This window comes from Ursus americanus, chromosome 12, assembly GCF_024610735.1.
Source record: "Ursus americanus isolate L20-20 chromosome 12, mUrsAme1.1.p, whole genome shotgun sequence".
Taxonomy (NCBI): Eukaryota; Metazoa; Chordata; class Mammalia; order Carnivora; family Ursidae; genus Ursus; species Ursus americanus.
Window position 1 is genome coordinate 35,150,947 of NC_142138.1, and position 4,637 is coordinate 35,155,583.

Sequence of the window (4,637 nt, forward strand, 5' to 3'; positions counted from 1 at the left end):
AGAAGGGAAAAATGAGACATCTACTACTGTTTTACTTCAGCCTAACAAATATTAAGAGCAAGATCCAAAAGGATCAAACTGTTTCCGAGTTACTTAACTGGATCCCAGAACAAAGCTCAAGAATTTTAGAGGAATGAAAAAAAAAAAAAAATCCAGCACCTAACAAGGTATGATTTATAATTTCTGGCATATAATCAACAAATTACCAGTCATGAAAGGAAGCAGGAAGATGAAATACATATTGAGGAAAAAAATTAATCAATGAAAAGCAGCCCAGCTATGAAGTAGAGGTTAGAATTAGTAGACAAGGACATTAAAACAATTATTATAACTGTACTCCATGTATTATTCAAAAAGCCAGGGGAAATAGAAAATGTTATATAGAGATATGGAAGATATGAAAAAGACCAAAATCAAACTTTGGGATATGAAAACTCCAATGTCTGAGATGAAAAATACCCTAGATAGGATTATTGGTAGACTAGACATTGCAAAAGAAATGATTAGTGAACTTTAAGATCTATCAGTAGAAACTATCGAAAATGAAAACAGAAATGGAAAAGGCTCAAAGAGAATAACAACAACAAAACCAGATCATCAGGAAGCTGAGGGGCAACTTCAGGCAGCCTAATGTATGTGTAATTAGAGTCCTGAAAGAGAGGAGGACAGAAAATATTTGAAGAAATAATGGCAAACATTTTCAGATTTCTTGAAAACTATAAACCCAGAGATCCAAGATGTTCAATGAACCCCAGGTAGAAAATTATACTAAGGCCCCAGAAATCTATTTATTCAAAATGAGTGATGAAACAAAAATCTTAAAAACAGCCAGATAAAAAGACATGTGATCTACAGAGGAACAAAAAAATAAGGATGGCAGCAGATTTATCTTCAGAAACAATGTGAATGAGAATATAGTGGAGCAACATTTTGAAAGAAAATAACTTCAGGGGCGCCTGGGTGGCTCAGTCATTTAAGCATCTGCCTTTGGCTCAGGTCATGATTCCAGGGTCCTGGGGTCGAGTCCTGCATCAGGCTCCCTGCTCAGCGGGGTGACTGCTTCTCCCTCTCCCTCTGCTGCTCCCCCTGCTTGTGCTCTCTTTTTCTCTCTTTCTCTCTCTCTCTCAAATAAATAAAATCTTAAAAAAAAAAAGTTTATTTATGTATTTATTTTGCTTTTTTTCCCCCTCTCTGGCTGCTTAAAGCTCAGCCACCATCATGAATGACACAGTAACTATCCATCCAGACCAGGAAGTTCATGACCAACCAACTACTTCAGTGGAAACAGATGGTCATTGATGTCCTTCACCCCGGAAAGGCAACAGAAATTCAGGAAAAACTAGCCAAAATGTACAAGACTACACCAGATGTCATATTTGTATTTGGATTCAGAACCCATTTTGATGGTGGCAAGACAACTGGCTTTGGCATGATTTATGATTCATTGGATTTTGCGAAGAAAAATGAACTTAAACATAGACTTGCAAGACATAGCCTGTATGAGAAGAAAAATACCTAAAGAAAACAGTGAAAGGAACACAAGAACAAAATGAAGAAAGTCAGGGGACTGCAAAAGCCAATGTTAGTGCTGGCAAAAAGAAGTGAGCTGGAGATTGGATGACAGAAGGAGTAAAGATGCTGCAGTGGGTTTATCTGTGGTTATTGTGGTGATTTTCATGAGAAGTTTAATAAATTAAGAATGCTAATGTAAAAAAAAAAAGAGAGAAATAACTGCCAAGGAAGAATTTTGTAGCCAAGTCATCTTTTATTTCAGGTTAGAGATGGAGAAACCTCCAACCTGGAGATAATAGGAATGTAACATGCAACAGGAAAATGCAAACTGATTAATAATGTTTCTTGAATTTACCAGAGAATTGCAATGGGAATTATTGGGGTAGTAAGATAACTACAGAGAGAAATAGGATCCAAGTGTTTGCTTACCTGGGGCAGGCACCACTGGCTGCTTAAAAGATGGTAAGAGGATATAGCTAAAAATTGTTAACAAATTGCTAAAGATGGAATGAAGGTTGGGATCACAGTGGAAAGCTCCCAGGGACTCCAGATACTAATAATATTCTCACACTCTAACAAGAAAAGCCTTAACCCTAGAAGGCACTAACAGGGATGGGAAGAATCCTGAGATAGGTTTTCTCATGGTTCTCTTTGGGGGAAGGGAAGGACAGCCACTGCCAAAACTCTGCCCACAACTATTTGTCCTATTTTTCTTTCTGGTTAAAAGCCTTAACCTTTGAGGGTGGGTAGTGGTGGTGAAGAACAACAAAAATGTGTTGTTTTAGGGTACTGATGGAAACCCACTGCAATTTGGAAAAGGGAATTTCTTAAAAAGCGCCACTTTTGGGGAGGAACAGAATTAGTTCCTGGTTCAGCATTACAGTAGGAAGAGAGGCAAGAGTGTTTTGAAGGGCCCCAGCTGGACTCGTAGATAGCGTCCTCCTAAAGTTAAGGCAAACAAAGGTTGAGTAAAAATAACAGTGGAATATAGCTGAGAGAGCTGCAAGGAACAGATTGTCTCTGGGGAGAAGTGCACTAGGAAACACAACACCAAGGGGGGAGCACACACTTTAAAACCTACCTTGGCAACCACCCCACACCCTAAACCCAAGATATCACTCAGGGAGTTTGAAGCCTGTGGTGAATCCAGACCAGTCATAGCAACAACAAATCTCAAACACAGCCCAACTCCTGACTAGATTAACATAAACCCTTCACTAATTGGCTATAATAATATGTATATTTTTAAAAAGGGTGCTTATTTCCAAGCATAAAAATATTTATCTCAATATCTAGTGTCCCACACAAGATGTCTGGCTTTCATTGAAAAGCTGTGAGGCATCCAAAAAGACATGGGAAAACATTCTGAAGAGAGATATCAATCACTAGAACTAGACTCAGTGTGACACAGATGTTGAAACTCTTTGACAGAAATTTTTGAATAAATATAAATAATATGTTAAAAGCTGTAATGGAGAAGTTAGATTGCAAAGCAAGATCAGATGGGTAATTTCAACAAAGAAATACAAAGAAAAAATGAAATGGCAGTGCAAGAAGTGAAAAACTTGCTAATAGAGATGAAGTCTTTCATCAGCTCATCAGTAGACTTGATACAGCCAAGAAAAGAATCTGAACTTGAAAAGAAGGCAATACATCACACAAACTGAAACACAAAGTACAAAGAGTGAGAGGATAAAAAGTAAAACAGAATAGAGTATCCAAGAGCTGTGGGACAATACAAAATGGTTTAATACAGCCATAATTGGAATTCCAGAAGAAGAAGAGAGAGAATGGGGTAGTAGAAATATTTGAAGAAGTAAGCGCTGAAAGTTTTCCAAAATTAGTGACAGACATGCAAACTAGTCTGAGAAGATAAAGACAACATGAAGTAGGATCAATATCAAAAGATAATCTTGAAGGCACCGGGAGGGAAAAAAGATACATTACGTATGGTAGAATGAAATAATAATTACAGCAGACTTCTCATCAGAAACCAGGGAAGCAGGAAGACAAGTGTGTAACATCTATAAAATGCTGATAGAAGAAAAACAAAAACCTGTAAATCCACAATACTATGCCGAGCAAAGATATCCTCTACAAGTGGAGGAGAAATACTTTCTCATATACACAAAAATGGAGGGAATTCTTTTCTAGTAAACCTACTCTACATAATGTTTTAAAGGAGGCAGGCTTTTTTTTTGGTTTTGTTTTGTTTTTTGTTTTTAAGGAGGTTTTTCAGGCAGAAGTGTTATGATATTAATCAGAAGAAATGAGTCATATTGAAAAATGAATACATTAAGGTAAAATGAAATTTGTATTTTTCTTGTAGCAATATCTGTAAAAGATACAGATTAAGTCAGAAATAATAATGATATCACGTGTGCTTAGTGTATATGTTTTAAAAATATGACAGTGGTGTAAAGAATATGAGGGATTGGGGATGTAGTTTTATAAATCCTAAAAAACCCTATGGCAACCACCAAAATGGCTTAAAAAGATACAAATCATAATTCAATAGAAGAGATATAACGGAATCAGAAAAATTGATCATTTAACCCAAGAGAAGGCAGAAAAAGTAGAAAAAAGAACCTGAGGGGACAATATGATCCAGCTGTTCCACCTCTAGGTATTTATTCAAGCAAAATGAAAACATATACCCATAGAAATACTTGTATACAAATGTTCATAATGGCTTTATTTGTAATAGCAAAAACGTGGAAATCATCCAGATATCTACCAATGGATAAATGGATAAGCAAATTGTGTTATATTTATACAGTGGACTATTAAACAATCAAAAGGAATGAACCATTGATATATACAACAATATGGATACAGCCCAAAACAATGATAAATGAAAGAAGTCGGTCAAAAAAAAAAAAGTTTGTTTGTCATTGTATAAAATTCTGGAAAAGACAGACTAATCTAAAGTGACAAAAAATAGATTGGTGTTTGCCTAGAAATGTGGCATGGATGTAGCAAGAGAAAACTTTTGGGGGCGTAGGAAAGGTTTATCTTGATGTGATGGTTTTGTGTGTGTGTGTGTGTGTGTGTGTGTGTGTGTGAAAACTTAAGCTGTATCCATTAAATATGTGCAGTGTGTTGTATGTCAGTTATATCTCAAT

At 36.2% G+C, this 4,637-nt stretch overlaps 1 pseudogene; it reads left to right on the top strand.

The window, feature by feature from the left end:
* The first annotated feature begins 1,222 nt into the window (after positions 1-1,222).
* On the top strand, positions 1,223-1,531 carry LOC123794971 (small ribosomal subunit protein eS24 pseudogene; annotated as a pseudogene).
* The last annotated feature ends 3,106 nt before the right edge of the window (positions 1,532-4,637 follow it).